The sequence below is a fragment of the Typopeltis vanoorti genome, chromosome 23 (genome assembly GCF_054136105.1).
Source record: "Typopeltis vanoorti isolate ZY-2024b chromosome 23, IOZ_Tvanoo_1.0, whole genome shotgun sequence".
NCBI lineage: Eukaryota > Metazoa > Arthropoda > Arachnida > Uropygi > Thelyphonidae > Typopeltis > Typopeltis vanoorti.
In genome coordinates this window covers 67,057,527-67,082,794 of record NC_143571.1, presented here as the reverse complement: position 1 = coordinate 67,082,794, position 25,268 = coordinate 67,057,527, and the positions used below count along the sequence as shown (strand labels likewise).

The window sequence follows — 25,268 nt, the reverse complement described above, 5'->3', positions numbered from 1 at the left end:
GATGTTTTCAACCTGACTTTGGAAGTTTATTTTCCACTTGGTCAGACTATAATAAATTTAGTTTAATCCTTTATCCAAGTGTATGCAAACAAAGTTTGCACCTGAAGTATCTTCAGGACTGAGGCAACTCATAGTAAAGGTGGACCAAGCTTTCATCACTCCTTGTCTCAGTATCTCCCACAATGCAAAGCACATCTCCTTGCAGACACGTATATGCTATGCATTAAGGGAAGGGTCCTACCCAGACTAGTTCCGACCTTAATTGGGGTCGTCAGTGGGAGCCAGACCCAGAAGTGGTGATACTAAGCGGAACGTTACTGTCTATAAGGGTGAAGCAATGCTTTTAATCCCTGCTATCTGATAAGGTTACTGTGTAGGTAAAAATTTATGAGCTATGTGCTCAGCTGGAGTTGGGCAAGTTATAGATCTTGAAAGGGAACTAGAATGGCCTTAGGTTATCTATATTTGCATAATTCTGATTCATCATAATTTGCTGCTTGTTGGACTAATTCAGTTGGATGTGAGGACGATTTTGAGAAGTACTTTACTGTGAGAGATTGCAGGAAAGAGTAGATATAAGGGACATTTGTGTCTCGATGAAGTTGAACATTTCTGATGTACCATGGTGCATTTAAGATCATGCATAAGCATTGGTTTTGCAGTTTAAGGATATTTGAGCTTGAAGTATGGCCCAAGGCAGGGGATGCATAAGTGATAATGAGACGAATCATCAACTGGTAGAGGAGCAATTTGATTTTAATATCTAGTTTGCTGTTCCTATTGATAAGAGGGTAAAGCTGTGCTATGATTTTTGATGCCTTTGCACATAAGGATTTTGTATATGGGCTGAAGTTAAGTTTTCTATCTAGCAGTACGCCGAGATATTTGGCTTCTGTTTTCCACGGAATCCTGATGTTAAATAGAAAGATGTCTTCTTTGGGAGATGTTGAATTTTTTCTGAACAGAAGAGCACTGCTTTTTTGAGGATTTACTTGCAGTCTCTAAATGGAGAACCAGTGTTCCAGTTTCAGCTAGTTATCTTGTAGTTTCTTTGTAACAAAATACGGTTTAAGAGATCTGGCCAGTATTGCTGTATCGTTGGCATAGAGAGCAATGATAGATGACATCGGGTTATGTGGGATGTCTGCCATGTAAATCGAGAAAAGTATCGGTGCCAGGAGGGATCCTCAAGGATCCCTCCTGGCACCGATACTGGCACTTGCACTCCAACCAAGATCTGCCACTGGGTAGATACCACCCCATTTAGTTTAACTTGCATGTGTCTTCCAGAAAGAAAGGACTTAATGAGGTGGATCAGATTCAATGGAATGCCGGCTAAAATCAGCTTGTACAGGAGTCCAAAGTGCCATAATTTGTCGAAGGCCTTTTCTAAATCAAGAAAGACTGCTCCAGTGAATTGATGCCAGTTGAAGCTGGTGGTAATGTATTCAACTAGTCTATGGATCTATTGAGTAGTGCTGTGGAGTTTGCGAAAACCAAACTGCTCTATAGGTAGGATATTTAGCTTGTTTACAGAAACTTGAATTTTGGAGAGGATGACTTTTTCAGCGATTTTGCCCAAATTGGAAATCAGACTGATGGAGCAATACCTTTGTGGCAGCTGTGGGTCCTTACCAGGCTTATAAATAGGGACCACATCTGCCAACTTCCAAGCATAAGGAAAGTATTTGAATCTAAGCATGACATTTATTATTGTTGCAAGATGTACGATGGCCTTTCGGGGTAGCAGTTTAATAACTTTATTAGGGATGCCATCAGGTCCAGGAGCTTTTTTATTTTTAAAATTTTGTATGATGTCGTAGATTTCAGCTGGAGAAGTAGGTGTGAGTTTGCTGGTACAGGTATCACACTGTTTTAGTACAAATCTCACGTGGCAGTGGATTTTATAAATATGATTGAAGTTCAGGTTATCATATGAAGGGCTGCACTGCTTTTCTAAGTTTTTGACTATAGTTTCGGCTTTTTCAGCATCTGAGTGAATTTAAGCATCATATGCCTAAATCCGATTTGAGAAAAGGAAGAGTTTTATTTTTATTTTTGATATTTCTTAACAGTTTCCAAACAGTTTGATCACCAGGTGAAATGGAAGCTAATTCATCTTCTCATAGTTTGTTTCTGTGGGCCTTCAGTGCATCTCTCACTGCACTATTCAACCAGTTGAGTAACTTTTTATCTTGGGGGAGCCCTGGTATTAAAGTATCTTTTTCTTGCCTTATTTTTCTCCCTGATCAAGCTCATAATATCTTCTGGAAGTCTTTTAGGTTTAGAAGTAGGCATATTTGAGGTGATAGATGATAAGGCTGCATTGGATTTGTTGAGTAAATTTATTGACTGCAGAATCAATTTCTTCTTTAGAGTTAATATAAGGAACAGGACCAAAGTAGTTTGGGAGCACAATGGATAATTTTTCCCACGGTATGAAGGTGTGAGGTGGTGGTGGCGGGGGGAACAGTCCCTTCTGATTGCTTAATTGTGCCTAATAGGGTTGTGGTCAGAGGTTAATTCGTCAAGTGAATCCAAGTTGTACTGCAATTTGGCATTTTGGAGGACAACTATATCTAGGACGTCGGAGGAGCCAATTGGACTGAGATGAGTTGGCTATGCAATTGGAACTTGAGTAATTAAATAATATGCGACCATTTCTGTTGGTAGATTTACTGTTCCAAGTAGGATGTTTTGCATTGAAGTCTCCAGCGATGATGACCAATCCTTTTACACCAAGGATGGCATCCAGATCTGAGGTCAACAATGTTTTTGTTGGAGGGTTGTAAGCAGCAAAAATTTTTAGGTTTCCAACTGAGTTTGTGGGGACATTAATGCGTGTGATTGATGCTGAAGAATCATTTTCTTAAGGGGCTCAGTTAATGATGAGTGAGCATCTGTTGTCATGTTCTCACTTTTGGAGGACTGAGGAGCTTGAATTTCAGGAACTCTCGCACTAGATGATGGGGTAGGTTGACTATTTGGATCGTTCCATCTGTTTTTGGGGTGATGAACACACCCTCTATAATTAGCAGGGTGAGGACCGCCACAATTAGCACACTTAGCCGAGGTGGATTTTGGCTTGGTGCAAGTGTTTGTGAGGTGATTCTTGCCACATTTTAAGCATCTGTACTGAGCTTTGCACAACTTTTGGGCATGGCCAAACTTCTGGCAACTGTGGCACTGCCCAGAGATGCTCTTTTCCTCAATGGTTCTGGGGTGATTTTAAGTCAACAGATTGACTTTAGATTGTAAATATCCTTGTAAATGTTATGAATCTCTACTAAAACTAGAGGCCTAGGTGTCTTATTTGATCTGAACATTCTACTGACCTTTATGGGAGGTAGATCCTGTAAGTTGAGGTCAGTGACTATTTCATCCATGTCAATATCCTCAGAGACTCCTCGGAGGACCACTTTCAGATTTTTTTCGGAGGTAAGTGAAAATGTATCGTATTGTATTCCTCTTGTGTCCAGCTCCTTTGTAAGATTTCTATAATCAGCCACTGTGGCAGGCTGAATTTTTATGCCCTCATCTACATTTTTGACTAATCTATAATTTATTTGTAGGTTAGCCATGGTGGTTCTTAGGGTTGTCCATCTCTGCTTCTTCCTTAGGATAATCGGTGGAACCTTCTCATTGGGTGAGGCGGAGGAGTCTGAATTGGGAGAGTCTTTGTCCATACCAACTTCATTTGTTGGTTCAGAAGCGAGAGTTTTGCGCTTCTTATGAGCTTAAGTTTCTTTTTGATCGGTGAGATTAGAGGCAGCCACCAGTAAATTGAGCTTTTCCTCCATTTGAGGAGAGTCTTCATTTTCTTCATCATCAACTTCGGGTAAAGAATATAAGTTTAAGTAGCCGGGCCATTCTTGTTAAAATTTTTTAAGAAGCTTTTTAATGAAAGTGAGTGCTAGCCCTTTGCTAAGAGAGTCTACAATGATGTCAGGATCAATCAGGTTAGCAGGCCATTTCAGTTTGAACTTCTTTTGAAGGTTATTAATGAGTATGATAGCCGGCTCTTCGTCAAGCAAAGTCAGTGACAATGTCCAATTCAGGCACGCTCATATTGATTTAATTGCATATGAGTGCAAATATAAATCCCACAGGTCTAGAGACCTGCCAGCAAAATTTCTGTAGAAAATCCTGCAGCCATAGAGAACTGCCAGCAATGCCAAGCATTGGCTAACACAATAGTCTACCAGCTAGACAGTATAAGAGCAAAAATAGTCACAAAATGAAGAAGCTTCTCTAAAAATCATTCGAAATTCTCCCCGCAAAATATAAAATTAATCAAAACGCAAGATTAGTAACTTTAGTAACAAGTACACATAAACTCTCTTCATGATAGGCACCATTTTTTCGTGATACTAAGGCAAAAGCAATGGAGAGGTCATATTTACTTATACGAGTTGCCAAAAGATGTGTACCACCTTATTATTAAATTACTCTGGATTTAGAGAAAGATGTTGGAAGTTTATTTTCCACTTGGTTAGACTACAATAAATTTAGTTTAATCCTTTATCCAAGTGTATGCAAACAAAGTTTGCACCTGAAGTATATTCAGAACTGAGGCAACTCGTAGTAAAGGTGGACCAAGCTCTCATCACTCCTTGTCTCAATATCTCCCATAATGCAAAGCACATCTCCTTGCAGACATGTATAATTCACATGTACATCTTTTGGCAACTCGTATAAGTAAATATGACCTTTCCATTGCTTCTGCCTTAGTATCACCACTTCTGGGTCTGGCTCCCAATGATGAGACCTCAATAAAAGTCGAAACCGGTCTGGGTAGTGGCCCTTCCCTTAATGCATAGCATTATACATGTCTGCGAGGAGATGTGCTTTGCATTATGGGAGATACTGAGACAAGGAGTGATGAGAGCTTGGTCCACCTTCACTATGAGTTGCCTCAGTCTTGAATATACTTCAGGCGCAAACTTTGTTTGCATGCACTTGGATAAAGGATTAAACTAAATTTATTACAACCTTACTTTCTTCTGTCGGGCAGAAGATATTCCATGCCATTTCATGCTCTGGCATTTTTTCGTTTCCAGATCAAACTGAAAATGCTAACTTTCATCACCAGTGACAATTCTTTGCAACACATCATGATCTTAATCAACTGTATGGATGAAATTTTGACAACATGCAACACAGTGCTCTCTCTCTGTTCATGCGTCAACATGAACAGAGAGAGAGCACTGTGTTGCATGTGCAGCACAAAACTCGAACAAATCTTCGTCTTGTGCAAATCTCTTTCTAAGATTAATCTGGTTGTTTCCTTACTGACATCAAGCTTTACAGCGAGAACATAGGGTTAATCACCTGTCATGGGCAACATTTTCCCTAGCTTTCACCACATTTTCATTTGTCAGTGCAGAAACTGGCCATCCATAGCATGGTTTATTCTCCAGGAACTCTCTCCCCTCTTTAAATGTTGAAAACCAGCAGAACACCTGTGCATGGTTCAGACAGTCATTGCTGTAAACTTTTTATAGGTCTTGGTACACTTCTGTAGTGTTTTTCCAAATTTACAGTAAAATTTTATCACAGCTTTTTGCTCCATGACACAACTTCTGATATGTTCCACTGACAAGTCAAACGGTTGCCGAACGAAAACTGCTGCATCACCCAACTTGAAAGTTGCACCTGCAATCACAACACACTCTAGCAGTCAAAACTATAAACATATTTGTTACTTTTGTTCAAAGGGTTGTCCTGTAAAAAATCAATCTCATTACTTAATGGGCACACTGTGTACCTCTTTTTAAACTCATTCACTGAAAAAACACTCAAAACTATCTCTGCCAACCCATTCCATCCACTCATCAACTCTAAGCAAAAAATCTAATCCTAACATCCTTGCAGAGCCTCTGTAGCTCAGTCAGTATAGACAAAACCATTTGGTTGAAAAGACCTGGGTTCAATTCCTGTCCATGACACGAGGAGCCATTATCTGGTCTCTTTCGACTAAAGGTGAGTTAGCTGGTCTCATACAGAAGTAGAGGGTTTTTCCCAACCCAGAAACTCTGGTTTTTTCATCCAGCAGAACAGGCAAACCTGCCTGGTGAACATACATGGATCTATAGTCATGAATACTTGCCCTTAATGGGATGCAACATAGGAGTGATGAGCGGGCTGCATTAGTTCATCATAAACTCCTCATTAGGGGACTCTCCCATCCTAAGGGACGGATGAGAAGGGAAGGAAACACTCTAGCAAACCACGCTCTTACACAATTTCCATGGGTGACCTCCTCGTTCTCTCCTTTCCTCTTTTTCACCTATCAGCTAGTTTTTGAAGTTCACAGACTGTTAATCAATTCTAATAGGGAGCATTCCACAGACCTGCAACAATCTTTGTCACTCACCTCTGGATCCTCTCCACCACTTCTTCATCCCCATAGAATCTCGGTGTTCAGATTGTACTTGGTATTTAGTCCATATGTCACCTTATTAGAGCCTTATATAGGGGAATAATAGCTCATCTATCCCTTGGTATCCCTAATGGTGGGGGGGGGGGGATAGGATTAGCTGTGTTCTCATACCAGGATCTCGGCTGAGTAACCATCAGTCATGCTTGTTGCATGTTGAGAACAGATAAGCCTGGGATGGATTTCCGTGGTGGGCTGGCAACCTACAACATGGTCAAAAACACTGATGGAACTGATATAGATGGCAGTGCCAATATTTCGGCAAAGTCCGGAGGGCCATACCCAGGAAGTCTCTTAGTATCGTGCCTCCACATGAATCCCCCCCCCCCCCCCCCCAGAAACATAGTGTTGTAATGAGCCATGGCAAAGTTAATGCTGAGCAAAGAGCTGGCAGAAAGCTATAAAATGCATCTCCCAAGACATTATGTGGCCTGCGTGGGAGATTAGGCCACAACCCCTCCACTACAATGACAAGAAGAAAGAAAGGCCATAAATCCTATGGACAGAATGGGCAAACACTGGGTGTGACTAAATTTCCCCAACTATATGACTACTCTGATCGAAACCATTTATGGAATGATGCATGATGCAGTGGGGAAGCTTTCCCAAATAATAAGCAATACTGGAATAGCCCAAAGTATTCATAAATATAACAGTAATCAATACAATCCTCTTTTCCTCTGTATAGGAACATTTAATTGTCAAACACTTAAAGAAGAGGGAGACCTTATCATCTTACAGTAAGAACTAAACATATTAAATGGAACATCATAGGTTTAAGTGAAGTTCACAGGCAAGATGAACATTTAATAAAACAAAAAAATGGAGACTACTTATACTATTATGGGAAAACTAAAGGACAATACTCAGTTGGATTTCTAATTAAGAAAACAATTGCACACCTTATAGAAGAATTTAATTATATAGATGAAAGAATAATAGAAATCACACTTAACCTCCAAACTTAAAATCAGGATCATTCTCATCTCATCCCACACTGATGAAGAGATAGAAGCATTTTATGACTCACTGCAGCACACTCTAGACAAAAAAAAAGAAATAGCAATCCAAACTTTACTATAGTAATGGGCGATTTTAATGCCAAAGTAGGTCATCCCATTCACCAAATAGGACCATATGTATATGGTACAAGCAGCAACTCAGGAATGGCTCTTACAGAATTCTCAATTTTCTATTTTAATTATTTAATCATTTGAAAATTTACCATGTCAGATAGAAATAGATGTCAATTTTCTATGTCAATGAGAAAATAGAGCATGTATATATGTGTGTATAATAGGGGGCATTACAAAATTTATGTCTTGCAAAGTGGGCGGTGGCCCGAAAAAGTTTGGTAACCTATGATCTAAACAGTAGACTCCAAAAGGAAATAAATAGGAGAGTTTAACTTACCTGCGGTGCACTCAGAAAACTGAAAAGCATTTTTCAAAACAATGATGTCCCACTCTGTTTAAAAAGGAAGACATTTAACCAGTGTATACTTCCAGTCATCACATATGGTTGTGAAACTTAGTCACTAACAACAACTCAAAGAAAAATGGAGAGGTTGATGGTAGGCATCACATTAAAAGATAAGTGAAACACCTGGATAAGAAGCCAGACTCATATTATTATTATTATTATTATTCCTGACACCTCCAAGGAGTCCGAGGACTCATCGCGGGAGGACACCTACAACTGTCTCAACCACTACACCGAACCACTACTACGAATCATCTCCATCAACGCCATCTACCGTCCACCACTACCACAACTAGTATCACTGACATCATTCTTCACCATAAGTGACTAAAATGGAAATGGGCTGGACATCTATCTAAAAGAGAAGATGAGCAATGGACCACCATATTAACCAACTGGATTCCAAAAGAAGGGAAACGAGGCTGCAGACGTCCTAAAAGAAGGTGAAGTGATGAACTGTCATTTTGTTGGGAAAAATTGGTCATCCATTGTCAAGAACAGAGAAAGGTGGAAAGAACTGGAGGAGGCCTTCATCCAGCAGTGGACAGAAAATAGCTGCAAGGAAGAAGAAGATCCCTAATTGTTAGTATATTCTTCAATAACCATGTAATTTGATGTGCTGTTTTTATTACTTTGCAATATGCCTCCTAAATTTCAACTCTATGTCCACAGTCACTGCCAAGTCTCTGGCCTCATCAGTTTCCTGCAGTTCAGTTCCATCAGTATAGTACACAGCTTGGGATCTCTTCTTAACAAAGTGCATCATCTTACACTTGGCCACATTAAACTGACTGCCATTTACCTTTGTCCATACTTCTAATCTATTTAAGTCTTCCTGCAAAACTACTGCATCACCTTCATTTACCATCACTCTTCCCAGTTTAACATCATCGGCAAATAAATGAATATTTCCTATCACATCATTTCTTATATCACTGATGTATAAATTAAACAACAGAGGACCAAGTACTAAGCACTGTGGTACATCATTTGCTCCAATTTATGCAAAAGAGTTCTATGTGGAATCCTGTCAAATGTCTTTCCAAAGTCTAGCAAATAACTCTGAGTAGCCATTTCTTTATCCAACTCCAATGTCACTTTATTATAATAATTTAAGTTAGCAAATTACTAAGGCTTACTCTTCCAAAAACCATGTTATCATTTAGAGTATCATATTCTTATCCACCTAGTCCCCTGAAGTTTGTCTTTCATCAATTTCTTCAATACCTTCACCACCACTCCAGAGATGTTGATTGGCTTATAATTTGCAACTTCTGTCTTGGAGACTACTTTATGCAGCGGGACTATTCTGCCTTCTCTCCATTCCACTGGTACCTTTCCAGCTGTTTCAAATTAAACAGCTTGATCAGAGGAGCTGATAATTCGCTTGCACATTCTTGTAATATATGGACTGATATGCTATCTAATCCCATGGCCGTGTTCACATTGAGGTTCTGCAATATTTTAAGCACTTTCGTTTCCTCCTTTTGCTTGCTGCATAGCAAAATAACACTTTAGGATTTCTTTTGGCTTTTCTAACCATATAGGTCACCCCTCTTGCCTGTGCCTTGTACTGTTCATGGACATGTTGATCACCCTTTTTTTTTGTCTACAACTCCTGTTTAATGAAGTTATCCATTTACCACCTAGCTGATTTATCCTTCTGATTCTGGGTATACATTCTGATACTGCTTTCTTCAAACACCAATCAACTACTTCTCAAATAATATCGACATCTCTCCATTACAAATTCTTATGCTATGGCACTGCTGAAAGCTGACTCCTCAGCTTATCATAATCACCCAATTTATAGTTCCACATATATCCTGTCTTAACAGAAAATTCTTCATGTGTAGCAATCTTTGAGGTCAAGACTGCACAATCACTTTCATCAAGCAGATGCAGCATAGTTATGTTGGTTACTGTGAAGTTCTCTGATGCTGTGATCAGATCCAGCAAGCTCAAACCTCGTGTCCACTTCATTATATACTGCTTCAAGCAACTATCTCTCAGCAGCTGTATAAATTCCATTTCCTTCCCTCCCAGTAACTATTCCTGTTTCCAATCTATGTCCCTATAGTTGAAATCCCATATAACAGTTACTTGGTCTGCACTCATCATGCTAATTTGCTAGTGCACATCACCTACATTCTCTCTTATACCTCCTAGATATATAGCAGCAATCAATTACATGTTTCATCTTTTTGGGCTCTATTTCACACCAGATAGCCTTAAATGAACTGCCCTCTGCACTCCTGTCTCCCTGACATACTTCTACTTCTGGCTTCGATTCCTCTGCCACCCCCATCCCCTCTGCAGACACTATATTCCTCGCATTCTATTCCTATGACCATATCAATCCTCTTTCAATCACGTCTCACTAATGCTTATAACTTTTGGCCAAGTTGAGCTTAACCAATGCCCCAAACTCCTCACCCTTATTCCAAATGCTTTTGGCATTAGTATACATAAACTGCAATGTCCCCTTCATCTCGTAATCTCCTTTACACCTTGTGTTGCTTAGCCCACTAAAGTTAAGAATCTGGGGTGATGCATTTAGCATCATGTGATCACTCTCTCATTTACTAACCAATTGGATGTTTGGGCCACTGCTTACCTGAATTCTACAAAACATTCTAGTTATTATTATTCGTGACACTTCCAAGGAGTCTGAAGATTCATCATGGGAGGACACCTATTGTACAACTCTCTGTCTCCTCCATCTCCACCAACATTCTAGTTTCCATTCCTTTGGAACTTGCTCTGTTGCATTACACCTGTTAAACAGGTGCAGTAAGGCTGATGCTTTAACATTCCTTAAGGTACACAGTGATACATCATCAAATCCTATTTACCTTACTGACATCAAATTTACTTAATTATTCATATACCACTTCTCACTCACCAGCAGTCCACCCTCTCCCATTCCTTCTACATTCAAGTCACTTATGATGATGAAATATCCTGGTAAATTGCTCACTGAATACCTTGACTGCATCTTCTGCAGCCATTACCAATCTACTATTTCCATCAATTAACATCATCTTAGCATAATTATTCTTTCTTCTACATGCCACATTAACCTCATTCAGCCTTTTGACCTTTGGAATGCATTTGCATATTGCTGCTGTTAAGTAGCCCTTAATCTGGGCCACTTAACAGCTACTTAACCCAACATCCATGCGATCACCTCAGATGCCATCTCCTCGTTCCCTATATTATCATAATTAAAATCTCCTATCACGTTCATTTTTCTTATGCTAGGCTAATTTGCCAATATATTTCCTTCTCACTGCCCCCCACATTACCAGGCCTACAGCAAAATCAAACTAAATATTTTATTCTCTCCATCTCAACCTCACACCAAGCTGCCTAAAAACAAATGCCACTATTTTCTCCTTGCATCTCCACCCTGGATGGGCATAACTCCTCTACTACCATCAACAACATTTCCCCTCCCTTTCTGCCCTGTCTATCAACATAAGAACCATCATACCCCTCCATTTCTATTCCTGTCAGGATGTCATCCTCATCAAACCACATCTCACTTATAGTCGGACAATTGATTATCAATGAAACAATTTTGTTCTCCTTATTTTGGATAGCTCATTTCTGATTTTGTAACATGACCCATTTAATACCACTTCTCAGATGTGACTCAGCCAAACCTCTCTCTCTGGTTATTCCTATCAGCTCTAATCACACAACCTAACAGAAACCAATATGCTCTCCCCACTTACCCCACAATCCCAATCCAATATTTTCTGCTCACAGATTCACTTCTCTGTCTAGCATCTATACTTCTCATGCAGTGTCTCTCTCTCTCCACTCTGACTCTTTCCGTTTCAGTCTGTCTGTCCTGTATATTCCTGTTCTCTCTCTCTCTCTCTCTTTCTTTTCATTCACACTACTCACCTCTCTATTCACAAGCTCTCCTTCATTCTCTACAATCTTACTTTTCTGCTCTTCCACATCACTTCTTACTTCCTTAGATCTTTGCACTGCAGTCATTACTCTTCCTATGAGCAACAACCTCTCCAGTTAATTCACGCCCAAACCACTTAAATGCAGTCCATCTCTCATATATACAGTTCTATCCATCCCTCAAAATCATCCCACAACACGTTCATCTCAACACATTATTGTCACATCCAGGTAACACACTGACTACCCTTCCTACCACATGGTTATCTTTTACTCCTCCTTAATATCCATTCTCATATTTTCCTTGTTCCCAACCAAATTATTAATTTCTACCACTACTACCAACTCTTTTGCTTGTTTACTCCTCATATCCAGTGCTCAATCAACCTGCTCATTCTACTTCCAGGAAAACAAACTTTGCATGCACCTTGCATTAACCACACCTCTAATTATCAAATTCATACAATTCCACCATCAAATCATCTGTTACCTCTTTCACATAGCCATCTTCATTTCATTCTATTCTTTTTCACTCTTCCATGCATGTCTACACTTCTCCTCATTGTAGTAAGTTTTTTTCACATGGCTATGAATTAAATTATACTTGCTGAGAAATTATATTCTTGTTTCATCCTTTACCCAAGTGTAAGCAAACAAAGTTTGCAAGGCTGAGAAGTCAACAGCCTCTGTATATAAGTAGACTAGTCATGAAAATACTTCATGCACAACCATATTTCCTTATATTCAGGTAAAGGATTAAATGAGAATATAACTTTTTAGCAAGTATGTTACAAGAGGATTTGAATAGGTCTCGCATCTATGGGCATACAGTAATATCCCATAATGCAAAACACATATCCTTACAGACATGTATAATGCTAAGCATTATGTGAAGGACCACTACCCAGACCATTTTCGACCTTTATTGAGATCTCATCAGTGGGAGCCAGACCCAGAAGTGATACCTAGGTTGAAGTAATGCAGAAGTCATATTTCCAAGTAGTGGCCCTTCCCATAATGCTTAGCATTATACATGTCTGTAATGTAAGGATATGTGCTTTGCATTATGGGATATTAAGGCAATTGATGTGAAATTGTGAAATGATTCACAGCAAACTTTGTATGCTTACACTTGGATAAAGGATGAAACCAAGAATATAATTTCTTGACATCTTTAATTTATAGTATAACCAAGTGAAAAAACTTTCAACATCTATCTCTAATCCAGAATATTTTAGTAACAAGGTATGACACCTTTTGATTATTTGTATATGGAAATGAGACTTCTGTATTACTTCAACCTTCATATCCCTTCTGGGTCTGGCTTCCACTGATAAGATCTCAATAAAGGTCAAAACCAGTCTGGGTAGTGGCCCTTCCCATATCACTTCTGGGTCTGGCTCCCACTGATAAGATCTCAATAAAGGTCAAAACCAGTCTGGGTAGTGGCCCTTCCCATAATGCTTAGCATTATACATGTCTATAAGGATATGTGCTTTGCATTATGAGATACTATGGCAATTGATGAAGTCATTAGCCTCTATATACAAGTAGCCCAGTCATGAAGTGACTTCACATGCAAACTTTATCCAAGATACACTTGGATAAAGGAAGAAACCAGGAATATAATTTCTTGGTATCTTTAATTTATAGTATAATCAAGTGAAAAAACTATCAACATTTCTTTGACTAAAGAAAAAGAAAATGGAAATGGAACAAAGTGAGTGATCTGGGGATCCTGGGCCTCTCTTTCAGAGTAACAGGATGGTAAACAGCACTCATTATAGTAGAGTTATAGAATCAACCACTATTTTGAGATGAGTAACTTGAATAAAATTATCTTCAAAGTTTCAACTTTTATATTAAGGTCATCTTTAGGAATATATACATACTACATAACATATCTCAACCTTTTGTGCTTAAAAAAAAAAATCACAAATTTATTATATTAGTCATTCAGAAATTCCTTTTTATAAAAAAAAAATCCTATTGCACCTTGTAATTAGTCCTGATTTTTCATTTCTGAAGTCCTGTAGAAAGTTTTTTCCACTTGGTTATTAGTTAAATTATAATAGACAAGAAATTCTATTTTTTGTTATAATCTTGTATATTTCTATGAGAAGGATCATTACCCAGACCAATTTCAACCTTATTGAGGTCTTATAGACAACTGACATGAAGTCAGTAGTCTAGTCACTGAAGAATCCTATACCCAAGCAAACTCTGTTTGAGTATGTTTGGATATAGGATTAAAATTCCTGTCCATTATAATTTATTTAATAATCAATAAAATAAAAATTTGTTCATTATTTCTGATTCAGAGTATTTTACAAATATGGTGTTACACCCTTTTACAATTTGCATATGCAAAATATATAACTTTTGCACACTGATTTAACTTCAGTATCTAGTTGTACATTATTTAACATCAGGAGACCTGAATGCCAAGTACACAGCCTGGAACACCATAACTACAAATCAGACTAGTAGCACCTTCAACTACCACCAGAAATGTCATGATTTTAAGACTTCCAGAACTTACATGCTATAATGTGGTAGGGCATCCTCATGTCCTTGAACACAACAATACTTTGAAATATCATGCATAAAAATAAAAAAAAAAGCAATAGATAACTTCAGCTATGACCACAAAGGAATAAGTAACTAAGGTCCGATCAATCCATTGTGCAAAAATAGTTAACAGCAGTATTAGTTAACTGCTTTAGTGGATCTAGCTCCAACAAGGACAACTCAATAAAGATTACAAAACTGGTCTAGGGAGTGACCCTTTCTCACATAATGCATATTATGAGATATACACATCCAAGAGGAAATGTGCTTTGCATTATGGGATACTAAGGTAGCTGATGCAAGGTCAACAGCCTGCATATGCAAGGAGCCTAGGTTTGCATGTGAACATACTTCACATGCAAACAAAGTTTGCATACACTTGGATAAGGGATTAAACAAGAATATTATTTCTTGTCTATTATAATATGCATAGTCCTTATTATTTGCATTACTTAGCTTAGAGTTTGTGATGAAAATGGGAAATTTGTATAAAATTATTGAAAATAAAACTGTTGGCTATCTCACTGAACTTTCATTATTATTATCAAAATTCAAGTAACCAATGGTTGATCATTATTTTCATTTGTGGAGTGGTATGAGCCTAAGATTAGTGTTACTGTAGTCTGGTACTCTAGATAATCTAAAAATCTTGAGACACTTATTCTTGTTTAGATATGACCATTTATGATGGTCTTATGTGCTCCAAAATTATTTTTCATACTATATTCTTGTTTGATGTAAAAGTCATGCACCTTTCCAATCAATCCTATGGAATGTCCCCAGAGCGTGATTAGAAAGGCCTGTTTTACCAACTGTGAATTAAATGGATATGGTTTCATGTTCTTTTCTTAGAAAAGAAAATGAAATATCTGCTGTTTCCAGTTTTGCTGATGTATGGAATATTACATTTAATTTACTCCTAAACGTAAAAAGTGGAGGGGGGAGAGACAGAAGTTCCTTGAATGGATTGAATTAAGTGTTTTAATTTTATAGGGAGTGTAAAGGTGGTTATGTTGTTGTCTTTCCATAAATTTCAACCTATTTTTACAAACAACCCTTTAATATGTAGGATGAATATGGCAGATGTGGCTTTTCTGTGATTGTTTTGATGCATTACCTTTTTTTTTAATAAGTTTTTTGATAATTTTATCGATTTTCATTTTATTATATCCATTTTTTAAAAAAAGGTGGATCTAGTCCTGTGGTGGTGAACCTTTTTATGTGCATATGCCAAAAGTTTACAAATTGAGTTGCTGACGTGCCAGGCAGTTTTTAAAAGGGAAAAAAATTAATAGAAAATTAATTTATTTATTTATAAATAAATGTATATTATTCAGTGTAAAATTCATTATTGTCTTATCAAATTGATTTTAATGATGATGGTTCGAGAGGAAAAAAAAAAAAAAAAAAAAAAAAAAAAAAAACAGTAGTGAGAAAATTATTTACGCATTGTAACTCACCATACAAGTCAGTTGAGCAGAGAAAGCAGCAGAAGGATGTCAACTTGTCGGCAAAATGCTTACCGTATTTACTTGAATATAACTTGCCCTCACGTATAACTTGCACCCCTGATTTTACTTTACAAAAAAAGACATTAAAAAGTTTTGCATATACCTTGCGTGCAAAAAATGTTTAAACATGTTCATGTTGAAGCGATAGTAACTTGCTCCCCAGAGTTAACAACACGCCCTCCCCATTAAATTGCAGATGCAAGAAAAACAAGTAGTTTTATTGTATCCCTGAATAAGGTACACAGAATTTTGCAGTACGTGTAATGTATTTCTCAACAAATAGTGCAATTAGAGACAGCTGGAATAAAAACTATGCTAACTAATGAATCACATGTTCCCTCCTACAGAAACTATGCTGTATAAACTCAAGTAAAGCCATATGTTGCGCCGAAACATAATATCTAACTAAAAACTATTGTCCAATTTTTCAATTACATGAAATAAGTGTTTGTTTTATTGCATTTGAAATTCTCGATGTCATTATGACAGATCACAAAGGCTAACTTCAAATAAAATTCTACCAAGAATTGAAACATGCCATATAATGAGTGTGTGAGTTCGCCTGCCAGCTCAAATGCAAACAAGCAGCCATAAAATTCAATGGTTGAAACTTTGTTTGAGTTGACCCCGCCGGTAATGAGAAGTTCTGTCGGAACAATAAATGACACCCCATCGTGAATGTGTTAAAACTAAGAAATATATAGTGAATATATCGGTGAGTATGGGCATGGCAAACCAGAGATAGATCTGATCATACTTCCTACAATGACAGTTTCAAATGTTATGGAGTTTGGTTTCAAGAGAATTAGCATTTTAACTCAACAATTGTCAGCTGCCTTCGTCTTTGGGTCGCGTGATCTTTTATTAATACTGCACCAATCATATGCACATCTTCATAGTTGCTCTCTCATGTAAAACAAAATTTAACTTGTACATATTGTAATAATTAAAAAAAAAAGTTGAATAATTTATAAGCGTATAAAAGGATATCACCTGTAAATCGCTGACATGCCAGCAAAATTCTCGGACATGCTGCCTCTGGCACACATGCCATAGGTTTGCCATCTAGGATCTAGTCAATTGTAATTCTGTTTTAAGTTCCATTTTACTAGGGCAAATTGTTACCACTCTCTTTATCAGGGTGTTTATTATATTTAGTTTCTATTTGGGTGGTGACAGTAGCTTATATGTTCATATTGGCAATATTTGCAATAAACACTAAATAACAGACAGAATAGAAAGCGATTTACATATATCCAAATATGGTAAGGAGTTTTTGTGAATTGTATGCAAACTAGTGTTGTTTGTTTACATGACTGAGGAATGTATTTTTATGGCTTGATGACCATGAGGCCAGATTACAAATACATCATCTCTACCTATGTGCATCAAACATTAGGTCTTAAAAATCACGAATTCAAGAGCTTTCTGCTTGAATATTTCCATATATAAGTTTTAAGGCTTTACTTGCCAGGAGGAAAGCTAATTAATAGCAACAGCCAGTCAGCAACACACAAAATCATCTGTGTGTCATCAACCTATTGAGGCACATTCTAAATAAAGAAGAACTAATGCTACCCAACAAATGTCCAAGGGCTCACATTGGTGAGTACAGGCATGGAAAACCAGAGATACCAGAGCTAGATCTGATCATACTTCCTACAATATGATATACACTTGGTATATCATATCTATATGACTGGTCTTCTACTCTTCTTTCCTCTACCCTTTCTCTCTTACTTCCTTCTTAGTCCTTCCCCCAGTGCTATTAGAGCAATTTGAGGGCAAGGGAGTGACTCTTTCCTCTCCAGCTGTAGTTTCCGCTATCTACTAAAAAAGGCAAGCCTAATTGCCTTAAGGTAGCACTAGGATACTTATCATCATGCTAGTAACTTGACATAGGGAAACACATATTACTTTCAAGTCTCAATGAAATCCAAACCAGACAGAAAACATGGAAAAAGACCGGAAATTGGAACTTTGGAAAAAGAAAAACATGGTGAAATATAGAAATTGCAGTTCTTACAGAAACAAAAAAGAAACTTAAAGGAACAAAAGAAACAACTAATTATCATATTATATATAGTGGAGTGAACAAACAAATATGTGCAAATACTGATTTGTAATGATTTGGATCTATAAATCAATTAAAGTAAAAATAACTCATTATACATACTGGAATGAAAGAATATTAGAAATGTGATTAAAATTAAATAAAGCAAATTTAACAATTGTTGGAGTGTATGCCCCCGAAAAAGGAAAAGAAGAAAATCATGACTTTTACAAACAGTTACAAGAAATATTACAAAAAATTAAATAAAACAGACAATATAATTATAGCTTTCTATGATATATAATAATTTAAAAATAATGAATACATTCTACAAACATAAAAATACATATAAATATACATTATGTGCAAGATGACAAAAATCAATAATACTACTTTATAACAAATGAAAAAGCAGCAAACCTCTTCCTAGATGTTAAAGTCAGAAGAGGGCTAGAAATAAACACAAACCACTATTTAGTGCAGGCAAAATTAAGGATTCCATCAAGTTGGTTACAAAAAATTCAAAAAAAAAAAAAAATAAACAAACTAGAGAAACAAAATCTAGTTACAAAGTAAGACTACTAAACGATTCACATATAAGAAATTTATACCAAAAGAGGATTAATAACTACTTAGAAAAAATACAAGAAAATGAAAACATTGAGAAAGAATGGAATAATATAATAAAAATTATTACATCAGCAGCACATATGAAATGCCAGGAACACACAAAAAATATCATAAAAATAAATTACATATAGGACAATAAGATAAAAGCAATAATTGAATATAAAAAAAGATGAGCAATAGCCAAAAGAAAAACCAGAAAGAAACAGAAACAAAGAAACTGCAAATATAAATTGTGAAATAGATTTAAAAGGATTCTTGGATTACTTTACAGATCTTTGGAAAGATAACACTAACATAAAAAAAAATTACACCAAAAATGTACAAAATACTTTAAATGATATAATAACAATGAAAGAATTAAAGAGCAACCTAAGTAAAATAAAGAAATGGTAAATCAGCAATAGATGATCGGATAAACTCCAAACTGTATAAATGTGCTGTAAAAAATTTCATTAGAGATTATTAAAATTCTAAAATAAAATATATCCTGGTTTTTCCCTTTCAGTAGTTTCTGACCATAGGTGACTTTGTAGGCATTGCCCACAAAGTATTTCTTGTGAGATTTTTGCAGGGTAGTTCACCATTGCTTTTCCCAATCCCCCAATTTTATCTGGGCTTGGGACTGGCATATGGCTGAGACGTATTCATGACTATAATCCATGTGTATTCACAGGGCTAGTTTATCTGTTTTGGGGGAGAAAACCCAAGTTTCCAGGTGAAAAATCCCCCTACCTTTGTATGAGACTGGCTAACTCACCTTTAGTCAAAAGAGACCAGATAAAGGTTCCTCACATCATTAGCAGGAATTGAACCCAGGTCTTTCCGACCAAAGGGCTTTGTCTGTACTGACTGAGTGAGGCACTAATAAAATATATACAAATGGACAAATACCAATAGAATGGAACACAAGTATAGTAATACCTGTATTTAAAAAGGGGGATAAAACAAAACCTGCTAATTACAGAGATATTAATTTATTAAATACATGCTACAAAACATATAGTAAAATACTTAATGTAAAATTGAAAATGTACAGTGAAAAAATATTATTATAATGTCAAAATTGATTCAGAAAAGGACACTCTACAATGGATGCAGCTTTTTTGTTTAAAACTATTTATAGAGAAAAGAAGAGAATTTAATTTAGAAACTCATCTTTTGTTTATATATATTATGAAAAAGCATTTGACAAAATAAAAAGAGATATACTGTTTGATTATATTACAAAGAATAAATATACCTAATATTTTACTACATGTAATATTGAATATATACAAAGATGATTAAATAAAAATAAATGAAAAAATGTCTGAAAAACAAACAATCTATAGAGGAAGGAGTAAGACAGGGATGCCCTCTGTCTCCAATACTTTTCAATATTTATATTAATGAAACATTAATACAGTGGAACACCTTAATTCAGGTATAGAAATTTCCCACAATAACAAAATAAATATGCTATTATTTGCAGATGATCAGATAATAATAATATCAGATAAGGAAGATGTGATTTAGAAAGAGCAATATATAATTCAAACATTATATAAAACAGTTTGGAATGAAAATATCCATAGATAAAACTAAAACATTGGTATCCTGTGGACAAACTCCAGTTAAAAGTAAAATAGTTATCAATAATAAAATAATAGAACATAAAAATACTTTCAGTTATCTTGGATGTGAAATATCACATGAAGAAAATTACATAAAATTAAAAACTTCAATTTTTACAGATTATAGGCTTGATAAATAGACCACTCAATCTAAATATTGTAAAAGAATTGCATAAGAATAAAAACAAATGAAATGAGATTCATGAGAAGAACTGAGAAATACACATTATCAGACCAAAAAAGGAATGAAGATATTTTAAAAGAACCAAAAATAAAATCAATAGAAGAAAGGCTAAACAATTACAAACAAAATTGGATAGAACATGTAAACCGAATGGCCAACACCGAAAATAATAAAATAAAATCCAATTGGAAAGAGAAGGCCAGGTAGACCTCAAAAGAGGATATTAGGTGGATAACGAGACCAGAACAGACCAATATGGTCTGTTCTGGTCTCTAATTCTAATTATCTGTAATTAGCATTATGACGATGACAAATCTCCAAATTTTGTAGATAAATTGTGAAACATATGACAAATTAGATATGATTTATTATATTGAAAAAGAACTTATTAAAACACATTTAAACACCTTTCAGGACCTATACTTAGGAACAAAAATTAGCCATAAAGTCACACAAAATGAATAAGAAATTACTCAATGCAAAGAGCTGACAAAGTTAATGGTATGATGTTTTTAAAAAGAAAAGATTACTTGAAGAAAATGAACTTGCTGGTGTCTGATAGCAATATGTAATCAATTACAATCCCACAAAAAATAATCAAAGACAAAACAGCACAGTTATTAAAAGAGCTAACTTCTTGCATTTCTGAGGGTATGAGAAATTAATACCATACTATTCTAGGCACTGAAAAGCTACAGGTTCCCAAAATTCCACAAAAATAACACACCATTGAGACTGGCAGTAGAAATAATTGACAGTAATATATTACCTAGCCAAGAAATTTAGCAGCAATGCTTACACAGCTTGCAGGTTTTACTTCCTCCAACATTAAAAATAGTCAACATTTTAAAATTAAAAACTATGTTCTAGATCAGGGGTCGGCAACCTTTTCAGACTCATGGGCCACATTCAACTTTTATTTTTAATAATCAGACTGCAAGCATTTAATTAAGAAAAAAATAGTGAGTGAAAAAAAAATACTTAAGTTATCACTTTTTATGATATCAATCTTGAAAAACACAGAAATATTTAAAGTACGAGATATGAAACAAGCACAAAAATGAAACTCAATGAAAAATTATTATCACCTAAAAACAAAGTAAGATAGTTTATGACTCACAATATGTGTGTCTCCCTGATTAATGTGCCTTTTGTGATTGTTTTTCCTTAGCCAAATTATCTAGATCCACTTTATAACCTGAGGTGCAAATTTGAATCGAAGCATGCAAATATTCATCAGTCAGTCGAGAAGAAAATTTCTTTTTTCTAAAACTCATGGCAGAAAATGCTTGTTTGCAAATGTATGTGATTCCAAATGTGACTATCATCTTCTTTGCAAAACTGATAAATTCTTCAAATTTTTTTGGTAAGCATCAATAAAATTTTTGGACATTTTCTAACGAAAATGCGTTCTTTAATGTTTCATTGTGTTGCAATTCCAAAACTTCCATCTGTAGTTGGTTTGGTACGTCATTAATGTTTAGGGTTCAAAAATAATTGCATTTCGATGCTATTTTTATGAAAATCCATAAATCTTGTTGAAAATTCCGTTTGTAAATCTTTAAATAGTATCTACAAAAAAATTTCCTTTTGAGTTTGTCATAAATTGTAGATGCAAATTTGCAAGAAATATATTGATGTAGATTTTCTTCCATCATATGTTTCTTCAACTGACATAGTTTGCCTTCAAAAGCTTTTATGTCAGAAAACAGTTCTGCTAGTAATTTACCTTGGCCCTGCAGGGTCAAATTAAGTTCATTAAGGTACGTTGTAATATCTACCATAAATGCAAGAGACATAATCCATTTTTTATTCTATAGTTGTGGGACAGTATTTTCGTGTTCCATCATGAAAATATCTATTTCTTCACATAAATTTAACAAAATCTTTTTAGCACAGCACCTCTGCTTAGCCATCTAACAGCTGAGTAGTAGATAACGTCCTCATACTCCAATTCTATTTCTATCAGGAATTCTTGAAATTGGTGGTGTTTCAGACCGTTGCGTCAGATGCAATTTACAGTTGACATCACAATGTCCATTTGCAAATTTGCATCTACATAATGTCTTTCATTGATAATAAAATTTTGCCACAAAGTGCAGCCTGATGAATGATGCAATGGAACACCAGTGCAGTAGGTCGAATTCCACACAAATTCGATCTACTGCACTGGTGTTAGAGCCACAAATATTTCTTCCACCATCGGTTGTCACAAATCAATTGTTACTATATAACTTTTTTCCAGTCCAATTCTAAAGAATCAATAGTTTCTTTTACCTTTATGAACAAGTCATTGTGGGTTGGAGTACCTTTTAAACCACACAAACTGGCAAATTCTTCATGAACATCAAAGTCACTATCAATGCCCCAAATAAATATCATTAACTGTGCAGTGTCTGTTACTTCAGTACTTTCATCCAATGCCTGAGCATAACACTCAAATGATTTTGCTTTAAATTTAAGCTGCTCAAATAAATTGATTTCTTCTACTCGCCTTGTACAAGTCCTGGCAAATAACTAATATTTTGAAATAACATCTTTTCTAGGCATATTTTTTTCATTTTCAGCTAATAACATCGTTTAATAAATTCCTTCTTTCGCAATAAGTTCCCCTATGACATACTAGTATGAACAATCGATTCATTATGAATACTTTGCTTATTAAATATGTTTTGCGGAACAGTCAAAGTTGGTAATTTATTAATTTGATTTTTTCCAAGTTCACGGTTCGAATCCGTGTATTAGCTTTCATGTTCATTCTCGTAATGACGTCTGATATTATATTCTTTCATAACAGCAACACTTTTATGACAAGTAAGACAAAAGGGCTTACCCCCATTTTCAATAAAGAAGTACTTGCTGCTCCATTCATCATTAAACCTCCTTCCTTCACCGGCAATTTTACGTGTTCTTGAACCCATTTTTGAAATTATTTTTAACAAATATACATCCTCTGAAAATAATAGTTGATGTTATTCAATTATTCAATTATATTAAAAGACAGACCAAGGAATGCGACTGCAAAAGTGTGCCAAAATCTCGGTTGTCGTCGGATGAAGTCGCCTTTGCTGCCCCCACTCCTGATGACTCACAAGGTTGACTCGCACCAAGTTGCACAGCGATATCACGAAGTATAGGTATAAAATTGTTTTCAATTTATTATTTAAATAATTCAACATACCGGCCATGTGCCGTGTAAGTATGGTCAACCTTTTATGGTCCGCACGTGTCCTGCGGGCCGCCGACCCCTGTTCTAGATAAAAAAGATCTAGTCCAAGTAGTCAAAAATCAGCTCCATTTCATTATGCAAAAGAGCTTAAACTTTCAAAAAGAAGTGATGACCATGGCCTCAGCACTGTCTACCCACATTGCAAAAGTCTATATGGAAATATTCAATCAGAAAGCTCTTGAATTTGCAATTTTAAAAATGAAAGTTTGGCTTAGATAAGTAGATGATGTATTAGTAATTTAGCCCCAAGACTCAACAAGCCTTAAACACATTCTTCGTCTATTTATTTCATGACAGAAATAGAAATTTTCTGTATTTTTCATTCTGGTTTGGTGGGAGTAGATTTGTTTTTGGCATCTAAGCAGGAGTTAGAGGGAAAAAGTGATGCTAGGAGGTCAGCTTAGTCTACAGTGATGCACTGTAGATGAGAGAGATGAAAGCACAGATGAACTGAAGTCGAATCCAAATCACCTTAGTAAGGGATGAGAAGGAGGGGCTTCCATTTGGATGAGTTTTCTGATGCTGGCCTTTATGAAGTCAGATTTGTAACTCTTACCAATGTTGGTTTTATTATTATTATTATTATTATTCAGAGAGATCTCCAGGGTGTCAGGGATTCATTGAGGGAGGCCACATACTACACGCACCAGCTATCATACTTATTCTTGAATTCATTAATACTGCTTGCACTTACAACATCCAATAGCAATCCATACCAATCACACACCAATCAATGAGAGAAAAATCTAGCCCTCACCCTCTTCTTAGTGGGATTCATTCTCGGTTTCCAAGGATGCCCTCTTGTCCTTTCCCCACGCTCCATAAATTGAAAAATTCCATCAAATGAATTCCTGTATGACCCTTTCACCCTAAAACTGCACACCCTAAGCTAAATTAGCATGAACTTCTCTGAACAGTTAATTCAGAAAAGTTCAAAACTTCGGAGACAGACTGGAAGGAGGAAAAAATCACATGGCAAGTAGGAAATAAAATTTTTACACTTACTGCGAGATAATTACTTGAAGCAGAATGTGACAGAGGGGGGACTCAGAGCATAAGAGAGTTGGATCTTGTTATAGGGGTAGAAAATCTGTCCATAACTTAGATGGCTGCATTGGCTCCAATTGAGGAAATTGATGAAGCAGTTTTGACTTAGAAAGTAGCAAATCATGTGGAAATTCCAATTAAGAAGGGATATATGTGGAACTATAAAGCAGGTGAGTATGATACACTTAGTAGGCAGGTTAAAGCAGAACCATGGCATAAAGATCCGCAAGGGAAAGATGTTCACAAGTGCATGGGGGATAGGTCAAGGGATATCTGGAGTAAGCAATATCACACTGTATACCCAACATCAGGAGGATAAACTGGGTAGGAGTTAGATGGATGAGTAGTCATTAAGCATGAGCTGCAAAAAAAGAAAATGTTGTGGAAGGTGTATAAGGAGAAAGATGACCAGCTAATTTATGAACAGTACAAGGATAAGGCAAGAAAGGTGACCAAGACCAGCATGGTAACAAAGGCAAAATCATATGAGAAGATATCAGCCAAAGAGGCAAAAGAACTTCCAAAGAGTTTTTTTTATGTGGCAAGCAGGAAGAAGAATAACTATGGAAGGATAACTTTAATTAG

The 25,268-nt window shown here is 36.0% G+C and overlaps 1 protein-coding gene across 2 annotated transcripts in view; it reads right to left on the bottom strand.

The window, feature by feature from the left end:
- Positions 1 to 25,268, bottom strand: part of GPHR (Golgi pH regulator) — a 314,568-nt gene that overhangs the window by 42,564 nt on the left and 246,736 nt on the right. The window lies entirely within an intron of this gene.